At 43.3% G+C, this 19,719-nt stretch overlaps 1 protein-coding gene and 1 pseudogene across 2 annotated transcripts in view; one reads left to right on the top strand and one right to left on the bottom strand.

Annotated features, from left to right (window-relative positions):
- LOC144275259 (E3 ubiquitin-protein ligase TRIM39-like) overlaps positions 1-19,719 on the top strand; it is a 412,642-nt gene that overhangs the window by 351,985 nt on the left and 40,938 nt on the right. The window lies entirely within an intron of this gene.
- Positions 1,966-19,322, bottom strand: LOC144275257 (butyrophilin subfamily 1 member A1-like; annotated as a pseudogene). Its single transcript, XR_013348004.1, has 9 exons — positions 19,095-19,322; positions 17,857-17,966; positions 11,903-12,250; positions 6,627-6,911; positions 4,848-4,952; positions 4,197-4,217; positions 3,980-4,000; positions 3,826-3,852; positions 1,966-2,553 (listed from the first exon to the last, which is right to left on the bottom strand). The product of XR_013348004.1 is annotated as a butyrophilin subfamily 1 member A1-like (transcript).

Below are 19,719 nucleotides of genomic sequence, written 5' to 3'. Positions count from 1 at the left end.
CATGTAGGTAAGTATAGCAGTCAGTAGGCTGGGGTTTATGTGACCATCGCTTATTAGCACCGTAGTGTCCAGGAAGTGGATCTCTTGTGTGGACTGGTGCAGGCTGAGGTTGATGGTGGGATGGAAATTGTTGAAATCATGGTGGAATTCCTCAAGGACTTCTTTTCCATGGGTGCAGATGATGAAGCGCAAGTAGAGTAGGGGCATTAGGGGACGAGAGCTGAGGAAGCGTTGTTCTAAGTCAGCCATAAAAATGTTGGCATACTGTGGGGCCATGAGGGTACCCAATGCAATCCCGCTGACTTGAAGGTATAAATTGTCCCCAAATCTGAAATAGTTGTGGGTGAGGACAAAGTCACGAAGTTCAGCTACCAGGTTTGCCATGATAGTATTGGGGATGCTATTCCTGACGGCTTGTAGTCCATCTATGTGTGGAATGTTGGTGTAGAGGGCTTCTACATCCATCGTGGCTAGGATGGTGTTTTCTGGAAGATTACCAATGGATTGTAGTTTCCTCAGGAAGTCAGTGGTGTCTCAAAGATAGCTGGGAGTGTTGGTAGCGTAGGGCCTGAGGAGAGAGTCTACATAGCCAAACAATCCTGCTGTCAGGGTGCCAATGCCTGAGATGATGGGGCGTCCAGGATTCCCAGGATTATGGATTTTGGGTAGCAGATAGAATACCCCTGGTCGGGGCTCTAGGGGTGTGTCAGTGTAGATTTGTTCCTGTGCTTCTTTAGGGAGTTTTTTGAGCAGATGGTGTAGTTTCTTTTGGTTATCCTCAGTGGGGTCAGAGGGTAATGGCCTGTAGAATGTGACGTCAGAGAGTTGTCTAGCAGCCTCTCGTTCATATTCTGACCTATTCATGACGACAGCACCTCCTTTGTCAGCCTTTTTGATTATGTCAGAGTTGTTTCTGAGGCTGTGGATGGCATTGTGTTCGGTACAGCTGAAGTTGTGGGGCAAGTGATGCTGCTTTTCCACAATTTCAGCCCATGCACGTCAGCGGAAGCACTCTATGTAGAAGTCCAGTCTGTTGTTTCGACCTTCAGGAGGAGTCCACGCAGAATCTTTTTGTAGTGTTGGTAGGAAGCTTTCTATGGGTTACTGTGTGGTTAGAATTCCCTGGGAATGGTGGGTAGAGCTAGACATTAATTAGGGTGTCTTGGTAACTTTTTCCCTTAATTTTGAAATGCAACTTTTCTCCTTTGTTCTCACTGGACTGAGCCTATTTTCTTGGAAAAAAATAATGTGGCCAGATGCCGCTGCCCCATTCTGGGAGTGTGAGGTGCCCATCTCCCACCTAAGCCCCCAAGTGAGCCATGGACCAGGGAAGATTGGCATTCAGCTGCCGATCTTGCATGTGAGGCCTGATCCTCCCAGCATGGCTACCAGATTGGGTCCCATTGAAACAGCTGTGCAATGAAAGAGGTGGTGGTGCCCACCTTATAACTTCAAGCCCAGTGGTTAAAGCCCTGAGCTGGAATATGGGGAACCCAAGGTCAGTCCCACCTCCCTACCAGGAAGTATTTGAACTGTGTGTCTCCCACCACTCAGATGGGCATGTTAATCACTGTGACGGGGTCCCCAGACTATGGGACTGCTGAGCCCTCTGTCCCACCAACCTGAGCTTCCCCTCACACTGTGATGCTGATGAGAAGGTACAAACCTCTAGCAGGTGCTGCCCTTCCTCTGCCATCCACCGGCAGGGACTCACCCAACCGAGTTACACGAATGCTTTTGCGAGCAACTCATGAACCAACAATAGAGAGGCTCCAGCTGATTCACCCAGCCCCTCAGCCTTGCACCGCAGAACTTTACCATCTTGCACAGAAGCCTGGCCAGTGTCAGTTCATTTCACCCAGTCCGTCCCCGCGCGCCCCCCCCCCCCCCCGATGTGGAGAGGACACACACTAGCCTTTGTAAACTGACCTGAGATTTCCCAAGCACTTCAACCAAAACACACTGTTTTAGGTGAAATATAAAAGAGATTTATTAGCTACAGAAAGATTATTTTAAGGGATTATAAGTAGCAAGTGTGACACAGTTTGAGCTGGCTTTCCATCCCCAGCCAGAGCCAAGGGCGGATTCTCTCCCCAGGGACGGAGCCCGGCGGGAAGGTGAAGATCGGGGCCTCATCTCCAGCATTGATAAATGTCACCTGCCCCTGTTCACAGTCCAGACAAACCCGGATCCTGCTGGGGGCCCGGCTCAGGTCTAGGGGGGTCACAGGGGAGGTGAGAGCCTGGTACTGGCCCTGCCTCTGATCCACAGCCCAGATCCCCTCCTCAGGGCTAAGGCTGATCCCTCCCTTCCTCCTCACAGACTCTCTGGCCACCCCCACAGCCCAGAGTAGCCCCACCCCCACCTCCACCTCCCAGTAATGTCTCCCTGAGGTGAACCCCTCACAGCCCAGCACACAGCGCTCAATGTCAAATCTCTCAGGATTCTTGTGGTGGGGCACATCCTGCCATGTGTCTGCCCATCTCACACTTTTCCGATCCTTAGACAGGACAAGTTGTGGATGAGCCGTGTCTGGATCCAGTGTCACATTTGCTAGGGGGAGAGAGAATCAGAGCGTTAGGGGCACAGCTCCGCCCTGGGGGAGTGTCTCATCATATCAGTGACAGAATCTGTCCCCGCTGGAGTGTGAACCAGGAAATCTCCTTCCTCCAGGATTTACCCAGCTCTGAATGGGGAGCAGCTCTGAGATCTCAGCATTCACTCCTGAGTTTCACTCCCCAGTCAGAGACAGGTCAGTGACAGAGCATAAAGATTTACTGACCCAGTCCTGAGACAGAATCTTTCCCCTCGTGCACCCATCTATCCCCAGAGTGGGGATCAGAGACCCTGGAATCACAGGGAAGCCCTAGGAGATTTCCCCTCACATCATTCACATGGTCACAACTATCTTTTCTCTGATGTACCCTCCCTCCCTTGTATGTAAAGTCCTGGAGCTTGGACGTCTCTTGTTGACACCAGCCTGACGCCTGCTCCATCCTGCCACAGGTCGGAGATCTGTCGATAGTGACATGATTCCATAGATTCCCTAATAAAAACTCTGTAACTAGTCATCAGGGCCAGACAAAGAGAATTATCATTCTAGATTTTATTTCTAACAGAGAGATTTTTATTTATGAGCAAGGAGCTTCTACAAGAGAAGAGAGTTGGGGTGGAGGGGCTGATATAAATGAATGAATGGAGAACGTGGATGAGATGGTTAAAAACAGCAGAAAGTTGGGATCTGATGGAGAGAACAGAAAGGGGAGATCACTATGAATGGAGAAAAGAAGCACAAGATGAACACTGATCACAGGGACTCCTTGGTTTGAACTCGTGTGTCTGGTCAGGGCTCTTGTTCCTCTACCTGACACTAGGGCGGGGATCCTAAGAAACAGTAAGTCCTCAGGTTTCAGAGTAGCAGCCGTGTTAGTCTGTATCCGTAAAAAGAAAAGGAGGACTTGTGGCACCTTAGAGACTAACAAATTTATTAGAGCATAAGCTTTTGTGAGCTAGAGCTCCGATGCATCCGATGAAGTGAGCTGTAGCTCACAAAAGCTTATGCTCTAATAAATTTGTTCATCTCTAAGGTGCCACAAGTACTCCTTTTCTTTTTAGTAAGTGCTCAGTCACTTGGAGCAGGGACGTTTCCAGAGTTATGGGAGCAATGTGTAAGCAGGACATGTGAGGATGGTCCATTCCTCTCCCTCCTTTGAACCTCAGCACCCTCCCTTCTTCCACCTGGGAAATATTATAGTTTTCTCCTTGTTTATTTGCACAGCGAAAGGGAGCAGGATCCCTCATTGACTAAATATGATTTTTAATTACCTGCATCACCCAGGGATCTCCTCCACTCTGGAAGCAAACACATAGATGGGGATGAGAATTAAGCCAGACAAATGCAGTATCAATAGGATTCGTTATCATAGAAAAGGCTGTATCAGTGACAGACACGAATAATAATTAAAAAAAACACCCTTACCTAGCTCTGTTTGAAGTTTACCTAAATAATAAACAAAAAAAAAATGCCACACTCAAGACACATGTACAGTCCTGGCTTCCTACCCGTTACCGACGTAACAAGTTATGAAATTAGTATTGGTTGTGTCGCTTATGATTTTCAAGTTGACATTGTCACAGTCATTGAAAAATCTTTCATAACATAACATTGGTTCTGCCAGGAGAAAAACTGAACTTACTGATAGTGTTGAGATGTTTCCCTAAAAAAAGAAAACATAAGAACAATTATTAAGAGACATTTTCAGTGACTCCAGATTTCAAAGGATCTTTTCATTATGAGTCCTCAAGTAATAATAATGTTGCCCCTCCACCAAGCTGTTGCAGCTCTCCAGGGACTTGCATGTTGGGTTCCCAGTGGAAGAGAAATCGGTGACACAGGGTCTGGCTACCTTCTTAGTGTAATTTGATTATTTACATACATAGACCTGTCCTAGAACACAGATGGTCACAAACAGCACACAGGCAATCAAAAACCCCATAAGGCAGGGATTTTCATAGGAGCCGAGGGGAGTTAAGAGCCAAAGCATATTGAATTCCAATGGGAGTTGGGAACCTAACTACCTCAGGCCCCACGGAAAATCTAGTTAAACTAGTGCAAACCTAGTTTTAGGCTTATCTTAAGATGAATAGGAACAGTTTTAAACTAAACTGAAGTAAGGTCTTCTTAAATTCATATGTGTCCACATAGGAGCTTGCTCTGGCTTAAAAAAAATCCATTTAAATTCACATCTTAAGCTGGTGTAACTTTCTCATGTAGAAAAGTCTAAACTGTCTGTTCTAAGGAGAAATCTCATTCTGATTACACAGCATTTTCCCCTTTGGAGCTTTACCTTTTAATTTGAACAGAAAAAGCGTAAGGCCGACGAACACCAACAAAATCACCAAAGTCACACTCCAACCCACCATCCAGGGAGATGCTCTTGGGAAAAAAGAATCTGAAACACAAAGCCCACCATTAGTTTGAAAACAGTAATAACCAAAAGTACACTTTTATTGTAGGAAAATGCGTCACATCAGGATTTGCGTCAAATACGTGTGGAAAAATTTGCTCCCTGCAATATAAAAACTGGCAGAAACCAATTTTAAAAAGAGGTTCTGGTCACACTCTTTTGGTAGTACTGAATGATGTATTAAATACTAAATACCACCCTACACCTCATCCCCTCCTCTCTCTCTCTCTCTCTCTCTAGGTGGAGCTAGTCACATCACTTGTTGTTAAACACACTTCCCATTATAGGGTCTTCTTTTCCTTTGCTCATTACTTTGCCGAACTTTACCATTTGGGGAGAAAATTTCCATGCTGGGTGTCTGCCTCAGGCTGAACTTTTCTTTTTGAAAAGTTTCAGCCAAAATGGTTCCACTATTTCTGAGAATGGGGTTAGGGAACAACACATTGTTCTGATCCTTAAAAAAAGAAAAATCAGTGTGTGTGCACACATGGGTATGTGTGTGAATAATTATCTATATAATTAGTAGTGGGCTTGTTTAGATTTTAATTCTGCTTCCCTTACACACGTTCTTAATTTTGTTGACTAAGCGGAGCCTCTGACCCCATCACCCAACCCAGGAGCCAATTCAGGGAAAAGTGATTCCTTCTTTTTATGAAATTACTACTACAGTTAAAACATGTAGGAAGAGAAATCATAATTACTCATCAAATTTCCCCACAGAAAACTTACACGTAAGTAAAATTTAAACTTTTGTAACCCCAGGGAATTTCAGAGTAAAAGAAAATCTGAGGCTTTACGAGTGGAAATCAATAATTAAGGGAGAGCAGATAAATATCCAAATACTCTTCACTTCAGCATAGGAATTCCTGGCAGAGGAACTGATCCACTAAATGGGGGCATAGGCACTGATCCAAATCTTATTGATGTCTTTAACGGGCTTTGGATCACGCCCACAGGGTTTTGTTGTTATGGCAACCCCTTTCCCTGTGAAGTTTGCTAAAGGGTGAGAAATCAAACTTCATATTAAAACGTGGACCTTTTAGTGAGTGACACACTCAAATGATTGTTCCCGGGGCTCCAGACTTTCATGGCCCTGCCTTGCTTCTGACCTGCCATGAGCAGAGACTCAACAAATCTCCTCTGTGTTGAAGAGATCACAGCATATCACTTCTCCCTCTGCATATTCACTGGGGCAAGAAGCCTAGTCCTTGATCCATCAATCCACTAGGAAGCACAAAGTCCAACCAATCAGTAGGGCCCCCAATATATCTTACCACTGCCCTGTGGTGACTGGATGAGAATGAAAATCTAATGTGACTTTAAATATCCATTTCATGTAATATGGGACTACAAACACTAATCATCCTGTTCGAATCACAATAACATACATATATAGTGTTACTGCAGGGCACTTCCATTCATTAACATGTTTGGATTTCTTTTACATTTAACCTTAACCCTGAATCTACTGGGTTTAAAATGCTTGTTTTGGGGAGAACTACAATATCCCTGGAATGCATTTTACCCTAAAGTGTGCTCTCCACCTAAACTTTATCTTAACGTAGCTTTTTGTGAGGGAGTATTTTAACTTGTGTATTATTTAACCATCTGATTTCTTCCTGTTGGATATTACAGCGTGGGGTTTTGGTGGTCACTGACCTGATATATAAAATGTTATTGATTCTTTTTCTCGGTTCAGGTGGGTGTTCCTTATGGCACAGGACAAATTCTTGTTTGAATTTTCTGTTATAACGATAGAATTTTTTATTTCAAAGAGACCATGTTGCTCTTCAGATTTGGTTTCAGTTGATGAAGATAAAGGCTGCCCTTTGAGATTTCTCCACAGCGCCTCGGGCTCTGGGTACCATCCGGCCGACTGACACACCACTTGGATCCCTCCATCCTGGTGACCCTCAACAGAGATGCGAGGTGCAGAGCCTGAAGCTAAAATGAATCCATGTTAAATCAGATAAATATACAGCCCAGCATATAAAAGTTTACATTTTCAACAAAACGATTGAATACACTTTCTTTATGGCTGATATTCATGGAAACATGTCTTCAACGGGACTTGAGCACTTGTTAAACCTTTGCTTAACTGTGCTGCAGTACTGGGGTCTCCGAGGTGGAAGCGAAAGCCTTACAGAATGTTGGAGCGTCTTATCAGCAGTGTTGTCGGTGATGTGAAGGGAGCAAGGAATTCAAGAGATTTTCCCCTTGAGTTCTGATTTTATAATGTTGGAGGCATATTTGTTATGCTTATGACCTCTGGGTGGCCAATGTGAGGTAGCTATTTGCTCTGAGACGCCTTAATGGTGCTCCGGGGAGTTGTGGCGCACGTGAAGGAGTTTCTCAAGATGGCAGCTCGGTTAGTTGTCACTGTGAACATGTACCAGAATAGAAGATCCCCTTTTTTAGTTCTAATCTCTTTTGGGTCTCCATGTCCACTGAAGGCAGGAGAAGGAATGGGCTTAATCTGCAGCAAGGGAGATTGAGGTTCGATATTAGGAAAAGCTTTCTAACTGGAAGGATAGTTAAACTCCAGAACAGGCTTCCAAGGTCGACTGTAGAATCTCCGTCATCGGAGGGGTTTTTTAGACCAGGCTGGACAAACCCCTGTCAGGGACAGTCTAGAGTTACTTGGTCCTGTGTCAGCACAAGGGGGCTGGACTTGAGGACTTCTCAAGACCCCTTCCAGCCCTACAAAGGTGATGAGGATAAAATGAAAACAACAAGCACCAAGTTCTACACATTGCGTGAGTAAGTGAAAACCTCTTTTTTTCAATTGTAAAGAAAAAATGGCTGCATGTGGAAAAAATGAAAGAGCATAATGTATTCCAGGAGGACTGGATTCAGTACTCAGAGACAGACTCTCTCAGTACTTCATCACAAATGATACAGATGATGATAACAAGAAACACGCCATTTTATTGAGTGTTTGTGGAGCAAAAACCTATAAAAAAATCCTTTCGAGGCCTTTTAAATTATTATGGTAATTTTTTTCCCAACTTGACATCTATATTGGCTCCATTACACAAACTGTTATAGAATGGAAGAAATTCCAGTGGGGTCAAAAAATAGCTTTTGCAAAGCAAGGAAATTACTAAAGTCATAAGACTGGCCATACTGGATCAGACCAATAGTCCATTTAGCTCAGTAAGCTGTCTTCCAACAGTGGCCAGTGCCAGGTGCTTCAGAGAGAATGCACAGAATAGGTGATCATCAAGTGATAAATCCCCTGTCACCCATTCCCAGATTCTGGCAAACAGAGGCTAGGAACACTTCAGAGCATGGTTTTACATCCCTGCCCATCCAGGCTAATAGCCATTGATGGACCGATCCTCCATGAACTCATCTACTTCTTTTCTGAACCCTGTTATAGTCTTGGCCTTTACAACATCCTCTGGCAAAGAGTTCCACGGGTTGACTGTGTGTTGTGTGAAGAAATATTTCCTTTTGTTTGTTTTAAACTGCTGCCTATTAATTTCATTTGGTGACCCCTAGTTCTTGTGTTATGAGAAGGAGTAAATAACTCTCCCTTATTTACTTTCTCCACACCTGTCATGATTATATAGACCTCTATCATATCTCCCCTTAGTCGTCTCTTTTCCAAGCTGAAAAGTCCCAGTCTTATTTAATCTCTCCTCATACAGAAGCCGTTCCATGCCCCTAATCATTTTGGTTGCCCTTTTCTGAATCTTTTCCAAGTCCAATGTATCTTTTTTGAGATGGGGCAACCACATCTGCATGCAGTATTCAAGATGTGGGCGTACCAAGGATTTATATACAGGCAATATATTTTCTGCCTTATTATCTTTCCCTTTCCTAATGATTCCCAACATTCTCTTAGGTTTTTTGACTGCTGCTGCACATCGAGTGGATATTTTCAGAGAAATATCCACCATGACTCCAAGCTCTCTTTCTTGAGTGGTAACAGGTAATTTAGACCCCATCATTTTATATGTATAGTTAGGATTTAGTTCATTATGATAGTCAGAAAGGACTAGTATTGTCTGGTGACACGTCACCATACGAGGTGGGTGCGGTATTAGCCCACCAAATGCCAGCTGAATCTGAGCGTCCCATCACTTATGCACCAAGGTCACAGGCTTCAGCAGAAAAAAAAATACTATTCCCAACTAAAATGAGAAGGGCTAGCTGCGGTTTGTGGGGTAAAGAAGTTCCACTCTTACCTATATGCCAGGCATTTTTTTATACACCCAGACCATCAATCTCTGAAAGGTCTGTATGGTGAGAGCAAACCTGTACCCCAATGGCATCTGCCAGGATCCAGAGATGGACTCGCTTATCAGCTTATGACTATGAGTTTGAGTATAAACCTGGGAAAGCATTCACTAATGTGGATGCTCTGAGTAGATACTGAATAGCCTGGCCAAAGTACCTCAGCCTACAGAAACCCTCCTGCTTATTGCACTGCTGTTCACTTCTGTAATTGATGCAGCGCAGATAAGAAAGACAGAGAGGCACTGTAGTGGGGTGGCTGCCCCACTCCTATGCTAGATGGGGCTTCAGCAGGCCAGAGAGGCTGCGCAGGTGGGCGGCCAATCAGAGAAGGCCAATCAGAGAACTTTAAAAGTTTTGCTTTCAGAGAGTCATAGATTGTAATGCCAGACAGGACCACTGTGATCATCTGGTCTGACGTTCTACCTAACACAGGCCATAGGGCTTCCATTAATTCATTCTGTTTGCCAGAAGCTGGGAATGGGCGACAGGGGATGGATCACTTGATGATTGCCTGTTCTGTTCATTCTCTCTGGGGGCCCCTGGCACTGGCCACTGTCAGAAGACAGGACACTGGGCTAGATGGACCTTTGGTCTGACCCAGTAGGGCAATTCTTGTGTGTTTAAGTCCATACGCTGGGATTCAGCTAGAGCACATTTGATAACCACAGGTACTGGAGCGGGGGCAGTGTGTCTTGATGCCAATGGAACCGTCACTGAACAAAGATTTTTTTTAAATTATTTTAATGCAATTGAGGTGAGGAAATGTGCTCTCTTCACTACTGTCCCAGCCGAGACCAATTGCAGATCAGCTGATACCTGCAGCAAAAAGAGTGGCATATTTTGGGAGCAAACTCATCTTTAGGCCTGCCAGAAGCCTGTTGTGGATTTTCAGAGTTTGTTCTGATAACGTTTAACAGCATAAGCAGAACTGCATATGTGTAGTGATCATGTTTGTGAGGAGAAAAAAAAGATAAAAGTAACAAAGCAAGAAAAGATTGGTTTGAAGTAACACTAAACCTGTACTGACAGAGGAGGAGAGAACATGGAAATGGGAGACTAATTGTCAAGGCTAATTCCCCACTCTGCCACTTCGAGTGCAGAGGGTGGGGGCCCGCAATGACTCTAAAAATTAATACTTGCCACTCCAGGCTTGTACTATTTCAAAGATTACAACATTTCTCTGACCTTGGATTGGTAGATGCTGCCACTACCCAAGTCCAGAACCCCTTTGAGAGCCCAGGAAGGCGCACTTGGGAATTCCTTCCTGTAGGGTACCCTTAAGCCCTTTCTCACACACACACACCTGCCCCCGGGAAGAGCTGAGAAAGAAAAAAATAAAAGATCAGCTGTTGCCACCAGCTAATTTAAAAAACTGCACAAACCTCTTAAGACACAAAAATCCAATCCTGTTCTTAAAAAAGGTAAATTTTATTTTAAAAAAAGAGAAAACACATCTGGGAACTCAGGCTATTGCTAGATTTTAAAAGAGCAACTACAAGGATTAAGCACCAAGAATAGCTTTCTTGAGGTCCAGCTTAAAGGTTACAAGCAAAACAAAAGCACCTGGGGTTAGCACAGGGGAATCCACAAGCCATAAAGGAATAACAGGGATAAACCTAATCACGTCTTCCTAGACATTTCCTGCTCTACTTACGTATCTGGGGTTTCAAATGAGTAGTTTCTAGGTATGATACTGATTTTCATACCTGGCCCAAGCTTCTTACAGCATAGCTGCTGCCCTGTCCGCCTCTCCCTGGGAGAGCAACGACAGACAGACAAAAGGGGAGTCTCTTCTCCATATTAAAAAGTTCTAGCCTTCCCATTGGCTCTTTTGTCCAGGTGCCCATTCACTTCCTTTTACCTACGCATAGCAATGAGACTTTTTAACCCTTTACAGGTAGAGCAATTAGAGAACAGCTACTAAAAGGGATTTTATAGCTATTGGCTGGCTGGGTGTCCATAAAAGGGAGCTACCGCCCCCCCCACCCCATTTATCACACTGATACATACATATAATATAACCAAGTTATAAATAAGCTTGGTTAATAAAGGGAGGTTGAAGCTGTATTGTCCATTGTTGGAGGTGACTGACGGGATCATCCCAATGAGCTTCCAGCCTGTGAATAATTGATTGCTACTTGCTGAGTGTTTTGCCTTAAAGATTTGTTAGACCCACCTGCTGAGTAAGTGAATCTCAATCCAACAACATGAACTGTTTAATTGAAAATGTTTTAGTATGAACAGATAAATTTAAGGATAATGGCATAGAAAAATCTTGCCTCTCTCTCTGGCCCAATGACTTTTCTACTATTTATAAATATTTAAATAGTCATTGGGCCAGAGAGAGAAAAAGAGACTGTAGTCCAGTGGCTGGGGTACAGCCATGGGAGATGGGAAAACCCCAGTCCAGATCCCCTCTTCCAATGGTTTGTCCAGATTGGATAAATAATCAAAGATTAATTAGAGCAGGAGGACTAGCCCTTGGGTCTCCCACCTACCAGGTGGGTACCCTAACCACTGGACTACAGAGAGTCTCTCTCTCGCGCCTAATGACTACTTAATTTAATGATTACTTTGAGGATCTCAGGGGCACCTAAATTTTCAACTGAAGTGGGGAGTTAGGTGCCCAAGTGCTTTTTTGGGTCTGGGTCTAAGAGCCATCTAAAAAGAGACAGACACATGTTACTAACCTGCTACCTTCAATTCCAATACAGCTTCTTCATGAAAGACACCATCTTGAACAAAACAGCGGTACTGTCCTTCATCAGAAAGTCTGATATTGACAATTCCCAAGGCAACGTTCCCATCCACAATGCCAGCTTTCAAAAGCTCTGTCCTTCCATGATATTCTGGCATCTGCTGCCCATACTCATCCTTCCCATGCTGATACAGGTGCACAAATGAAGTGAACTCAGATCGGAACCATCTCACTTCCATGTTCTCAGCGCTCATCTTGGGGGACAGGTGACAGGGTAAAATAATGTCCTCACCCATGATGGCAGTGACAGGGTGATCAGGTCCAATCACTGTGAACCGGGCTGTAAAATGCACCAGGGCACAGAAAAGATCAAATAAATATATTAAATATTCTGTGCATCTATTGCAGTGCTCTGTCATTGAATAGGATGTGTCCTGAATTTATATATGAATTTTACAACAATGCATTTGGATAACTATAATTTGTATATCCATAATTTATTAGTTTAAATCAGTGGTTCTTAACCTGGGGTGCACACACCCCCTGGGGGTGCAAGATGCCCTTTCTGGGGGTGCGAGACATGCCAGATTTTTTTAGAAGATAAATCATCGAAAACACAAATTAGGCACAGGCACGTAAGTACAACTACTTTGTTTCATCACCTACGTATTTATTAACGATTACTGTAATATACAAACAAAAAATCTATTTTCAAGTTTTTAAGCTAATGGTAGTGAAATTATCTCGCTACAAAATACAGTGTACCGCCACGTTGGGGGGTGTTTCTTGACACATGCACAGATGATGATGTGGCAGCTCCATGGCTTTGTTTGAATTCAGTTAGCCACTGTTAGCGCGCCGGTTACAGTTTACTTTCACAGCAAAACTCCAACATCTCTGGGTCGTACTTGTGGATTTGTGTGTGCCCACTGTACTATTTGTGGTGAGTAATAACATAAAACTACTTTACATATATTTAATATGCATTTAAAAGTGTATAGGCCCCCCATCTCCATTGATATTTTTTTTCATTTCAGTAACCCTTGCCATGTTGAAGAAACGCAAATGGAATGACGACTATGTTCGTTACGGGTTCATTTGTACAACAGAGAAGGATGGAAATCAACGACCGCAATGTGTACTGTGCGGCTCGTTATTTTCAAATGCCAATCTCAAACCATCGAGCTGTCTGAACATTTCAACAAACAGCATGGTGGTGAAGCTGCTGGACATGACACTGACACCCCGAAGTCTACAAAGGCACGATTTGATCATAGTGGAACCTTGAGGACGTTTGGGTTTGTGTCACTTGAGAAGCCCTTGTTACAAGCATCCTATCAAGTGGCATATTTGCGTGCCAAGGAAAAGAAGCCCCCTACAGTAGCTGAGGAATTAGTGAAACGTTGTGCATCGGGAATGACAAAAATAGTATTGGGACGAGATGCACAAAAGAAGCTTCAGCAGGTGCCCTTGTCAAATGACGTGATCCGTTCTAGAATTCATGTGATGAGCCAGGATATCTTGCAGCAAGTTCTAGAAGATATGAAAGCCAGTCCTCTTAAAGTGGGTATTCAGCTTGATGAGTCAACTGACGTTGATGGCTGCAGTCAGCTGTTGGTGTTTGAGCAGTACGTGAAGGAGAAAGATCTTAGACGAATTCTTGTACTGTGAACCATTGCAATTAACTACAAAAGGAGTCGATGTGTTCAGTCTCATCAAAGACTTCTTTTTGAAGCATAAGATAATGTTTGACGTGTGTGCATCAATTTGCACCGATGGTGCCTCTGCCATGCTAGGAAAAAATTCAGGATTTGTTGCCTACGTAAAGAAAGAAGTACCTCGTATCATGATCACACATTGTATGTTGCACTCTCGTGCCCTTGCCGCAAAGACTTTGCCTACAGAATTGAAGGATACTTTGTCTACTGCAGTGAGCGCAGTAAACTTCATCAGAGGACGTGCTCTAAATCATCGCCTCTTCCATGCTTTTTGCAAAGAAATTGGAGCCGAGCACACTGTCCTTTTCCATACAGAAGTGAGGTGGCTTTCCCGTGGCAGAATGCTTACTCGTATTTTTGAAATGTGCGAAGAAATAAGTCTCTTTTAATCAAAGCAGAAATTTAGTTGATGACTTTGAAAATAGAGAGTTTATCCTTTGCCTAGTGTACATGGCAGATGTATTCACACACCTAAATGAACTCAACACATCTATGCAAGGAACTGGGATGAACAGGGTAATGACCAGAGAGAAGTTATCTGTTTTTATTCAGAAACTTCCAGTTTGGATAAAGCCTGTTGAGAAGAAATTTCACTAACTTTCCTTTTCTTGAAGAAACAGTTGTTTTGGAAAATGAAGGAATGACCATCGCAACTGAAGTGACAAAGCATTTGCAACAGCTGAGTGACTCTTTCTAAGGATATTTTTCCATGGGAGATCTTGATGTGGCAAAGAAATGGATACTGGATCCATTTCTCTTTAACCTGGATTCCATCAACGCTAGTGATTTCACAAAAGATGATCTCATTGAATTACGAGCCAATGGTCGAATCCGAATAGAGTTTGAGACAATGAAGCTTGAGAATTTCTGGTGTGCTAAACTAGCACCATTTCCACAACTGGCGAAGACAGCGCTGGAGATCCTTGTGCCATTTGTGACTACATACGTGTGTGTGTGTGTGTGTGTGTGTGTGTGTGTGTGTGTGAGAGAGAGAGAGAGAGAGGATTTTCATCACTCTTACACATCAAAACAAAGGCCAGAAACCACCTAAATGTGAGTGATGACATGCGTGTGGCTACTTCAAAAAACGTTCCTCGTTTCTTGAACATCATTGAACAAAAGCAACAGCAGAAGAGTCACTGAGCCGGTAAACTTTAAAATAAAAAGTGTGTAATTTTTCATGTATTCTTAAGTTTACTGCGAAATTAAAATAAATATAATTATCTCTCTTTCATTCTATAGTTATGACATATCTAGGTTTAAAGAACTGACCTACTTCAACGATTTTTGATAAGGGGTGCAAGAACATATTTTGAGAACCAAAGGGGTGCAGGCTGCAGGCTGCAGTAAAAGTTAAGAACCACTGGTTTAAATGGAAGCTGAAATATGTTTTGCCATTACCCTTACAAGCGGCTCCTGACAGATTTAACTTGCATAGCATTAGCAAACATTTCAAATCAGTGCTTTCTGTTGGAGATTGTTTTAAAGTTTTTTGACTGTTCTAAAAATATTTAAACTAATTTAAAGAACATTATTAGGGTACCATTCAGGAAATAATTTTTCTTCAGGAAGGGAGCGAAAACACATGTTTAATTTTAAGGAGATGCTTAAATGCTTTACTGAGTTAAGGCCTTAGCTTGCCAAATAAAGCACTGAATATGTTAGGAACCGACAGATTTAATGTTGCTGCTTTATTTCTCTCCACTTGTGTGTACGATGCAATCTTCAGTTACGTGATCTTACTAGCCTTGCCCCAGAACCCCCGCTTCATTCAGAGCCTGTTCAACTGGCATCCATGGAGAGGAAGAGGAGAAGGTTTCCGACAGCCAACCACTTGCTTGACTTAAAGAAAAGGAGTCCTTGTGGCACCTTAGAGACTAACCAATTTATTTGAGCATGAGCTTTCGTGAGCTACAGCTCACTTCATCAGATGCATACCGTGGAAACTGCAGCAGACTTTATATATACACAGAGAATCTGAAACAATACCTCCTCCCACCCCACTGTCCTGCTGGTAATAGCTTATCTAAAGTGAGCACCAGGTTGCTGCTCACAGGGCATACTTTGCACTTGAGCTCTGTGAACTCAGCTGGGGTGTTTGAGCTAATACTTTCCCTCCTCTCTCTGTTTTTAATTTTAAGTATCCTCACACCTTCTTGTCAACTGTCTAAATGGGCCACGTTGATTATCACTACAAAAGTTGTTTTTTCTCCTGCTGATAATAGGTCCTCTTAATTAATTAGCCTCTTACAGTTTGTATGGCAACTTCCACCTTCTCTGTGTGTGTGTGTCTATATGTAGGTGTGTGTGTGTGTGTGTGTGTATATATATATATACACACATATATAAAAATCTTCTTACAATATGTTCCATTCTATGCATCCGATGAAGTGAGCTGTAGCCCACAAATTATTTATGGTCTAATAAATTTGTTAGTCTCTAAGGTGCCACAAGTACTCCTGTTCTTTCTTCATCCACCCAAGGAGAAGTATGTGCAGGAGGCCTTGTCCCATCACTTGGAAAGCTGGAAGAGGGAAACAATGTAGCTGACATGAAGATCCCCAGGGGTTATCTCCTGGGTCCACCCTGAAAGACACTTTGAATGGGCAGATCTTTATAACGCTGTCACTCTTAGGATTAAGAGGGTAACTCATTTGTGTATATGTTCACTTCTTTTAACCTGTAAATAATTTCTTTTTCTTAGCTAATCAGCCTTTTGATAGCTTATTACAGGATTGGCTTCAGGCATTGTCTTTGGTGTAAGATCTAGGGTACCAATTCATCTGGGGTAAGTGACTGGTCTCTTGGGACTGGAAGCAAACAGCGCATGATTTATGGTGTAAGTGACCTTTTATCACTAAGTCCAGTTTGTCTGGGTGACAAGATAGGCTGGAGAGTCTGAGGGGACTGCCTGTCACTCCATGGTAAGACTGGTATAGTGACCCAGGAGTTCACATTTGTTACTGGCTTGGTGAGATCTAATTACAGACCACACCGCCAGCTTGGGGCGTCTGCCTTGTTTGACAGTCTGCCCTGAGGAAGGCACTCATGGCCATGAGTCACTCCAGAAGCATGACAGTGGCTGAAGAGTTATTAATCCTGAAGTCAGGGGGAGACATTTTAATGTTACCTCATTTCAACCTCATCAGCTAGTCAAATTTTGGAGCCTCAGGGATGTTCCTGTGGGATGTACACCAGATCTACACTACAGAGTTGGGCCAATTCAGGGCAGCTTACGTTAGCCTAACTATGGAAGTGCTACACTTATATTTTGTGCCTTCTGACATAACTACCCCGCTAGACTGACTTAATAACTCCACCTCCCCAAGCAGCATAGAGTCAAGGTTGACGTAGTTGGGTCAACGCAGTGTCAGTGTGGACACTGCATTGCCTACATTGACTGTTTCCAGCTCTCAGGAGCCTTCTTACAATGCCCTACACTGACAGTCCAGTCGATACAAGCACTCCTGGTGAGGATGCTCACCGCCGATACAAGGAGCAAAGCGTAGACACGCACAAGTATGCCGATGTACGTTAGGTCGATGTAATTTCGTAGTGTAGACATGCCTCAACAAATTGGCATAGCCTGGTATTCTCTTTGATGCAATCTCGTTTATTGAAAAGGAATGTACCAAGTCCTGCTTTTCCAAGTGCAGGAGGAACCAAGAACACATGGAACAGTTTCGTAGCTTACGCTCCCAACCTTCCCTAACCAACAGACCCAGAAGTTCTCTCTCTCGAGCTTTTCCTAGGGTCGCACTGTGCTCACAGGCTCCTGCTTGGCTTCCTTGCTTGCTTGTCTCCACCTCTCTCTCCTTGTCTGTTCTCAGTTCTGTGTGTTTGTGCTCTCACACCCACATTTGGTCAAAATACCCAGAGGATTCCTCCCTGCCCATGTCCTTTCACCCTTCACATCATTGGTGCTAGTCTCTGGGCAGACTCTATTAAGCCTTGTTTTAGGTGTGGCCCCTTTTATTGCCTCTTACAACTGTCTTAAGTAAAAGGGTGCATTCACACGTCAGTTTGACTAAGATTTTAACTCAACCCATAACAAAGTTTCACCCAGCTCATAACAATTGTTATTTATATTTTCTTGGTGTTGATACACTTGGGGATTTGTGCTAATTTTTGTTCACTTTGGAATAAACTAGTGAAACAGAGAAATTTTATCAATCAAAACAAATAAATCAATACTCTAAGAAGCAGCAGAAGCCATGGACATTCCTACCTGATTCCAGCTTGTGAACATAAAACGTAATGAAGAAAATGATAAAATCGGGTAGAAGGGTTCTGGCTCTGGAGCTGTGGCAGATTGAGAGAACTTTCATCTCACTGTTACTTATCCAGATGACAAGAGAAAAGAGAGAAAACAAACAGTGTATTGAATGTAACATAGTTGCAATGATTTAAGACAAAAATGATAGCATAATCCTAACCAGCAAACCATAACCTTGTTTTAGACACTTTATTTGATCCCTTTATACAAGATTTGGTGCCACTACAGGACCTTGGTTGTAACAATGATCTATACGGTCCCAGTTCATGTCAATAACGTCACAACAGGTTAGACCAGTGGTGGGCAACCTGCGGGCCACACGTGGCCTGTCAGGCTAATCCACTGGTGGGCTGCCAGTTTGTTTACATTTGCACGGCCGCCTGCAGCTCCCAGTGGCCGCAGTTAAAAAATGTTTAAACAAAATGATGTTTTCATTAGAAAATGAATTTAAAAAAAACATTAAAAATGAATTTTCCTATGATTGGAATGTTTCTAATTTTTCAGTGAAATGATGCTAAATGAGAATATATAGTTCAAGTTGATTCAAAAAAGAAATTCTAATCAAATTGATCAAAACAATTTATTGACTCCTCCCCTATTCTTGCTAAAAGAAGAGTAACAATGATTGAAAAAAAAAATCTGTTTCAATAATATTTGATTAAAAATGAAAAAGTCTATAAAATATTAAACAAAACAAAAGTGAATTATTGTTGTAAATGTGTTTTAAAATTATTTTTTTACTACCTTTAGTCCTATAGATTTCCTCAGGAAATCTCCCCTCCACACCGTTCACACAGTAGGAGATGATCTGAAAACCGCTGTGTAAATATGCCTCTTTCTAAATTTTGTCATGAAGCCCTTATTCAGCAGCACACTTGAGCTCATGGTCTGCTTTAGGCACATGCTTAATTCCCCCTCACTTCAGAAGGAGAACAGGATGCAAGTTTCTGTCTTGATTGATTGTGGAAATACTTTCAAGGGAAAAAAGGAAAATGATCAGAAACAACAGGATTCAGCCCCACAGGCAGAGGTAGAAACTGGCACGTTAAGAGGCAGAAGGACAGAACAGCCGGGAGTGTGGCACAGTGAAGCTCGTCCGGTATTCTCAGTACAGGAAGTTACTTGTTACAAATCTCCCTGGGACGTCACTGAGAACAAGGTCGGGCCCAGGGTTCTTGAATGAAACGTACCCGCAAAAGAAACAAATGTCGAACCCAACCTGCCGCGCAAATCCCGAGTTACGCCGCTAGGACAAGAGTCTGAAAGGCATCGGAGTGTCGATCATTGTGAACCTACTTGTACTGTAGTGTTTCCATAACGTGTAAATCAAATTACACAGGGTTATTTAATCTTTGTGTTAGTAACAATCTGGCCAGGCAATGAGCAGTCCACATGAGGGGATACAAGCAATCATTTTGAAGCAAAATTAACCTGCCTGATTGGTCCTTCTGGAGAAATTGTACAATCTCCAGGGTGGGATCAGACTCCGTGGGGTTTGTTGCGATGATTTCCACTGTCGGTGACTCTTTCAGGTGATCCCATTGCAGGGCTGAGTCCCTGGCTACCAAATCGCTGCAGTTTCCCCAGCTTTTCCTCGCCCTTCGGGGAAGAAATCTCCGGGCTCCGAGCAGAGCCCGGGGCTTCCCTCTGGCAGCGCTGCCCGAAATTGAAAGCGAAAGTCAAGTCACCCAGGCGGTCACGTGACGAGATTAAATTTTCTCTTAAAGAAACAGCCACCGCCCTGCTGAGCTGGAAGGGCCCTGCCAAGCCAGCAGCCTCCAGCATTCAGGGGGGCCAAGATACGCAGACCCAGGG

Source organism: Eretmochelys imbricata, chromosome 14 (genome assembly GCF_965152235.1).
Source record: "Eretmochelys imbricata isolate rEreImb1 chromosome 14, rEreImb1.hap1, whole genome shotgun sequence".
Taxonomy (NCBI): Eukaryota; Metazoa; Chordata; order Testudines; family Cheloniidae; genus Eretmochelys; species Eretmochelys imbricata.
This window is presented reverse-complemented; position numbering and strand designations above follow the sequence as displayed.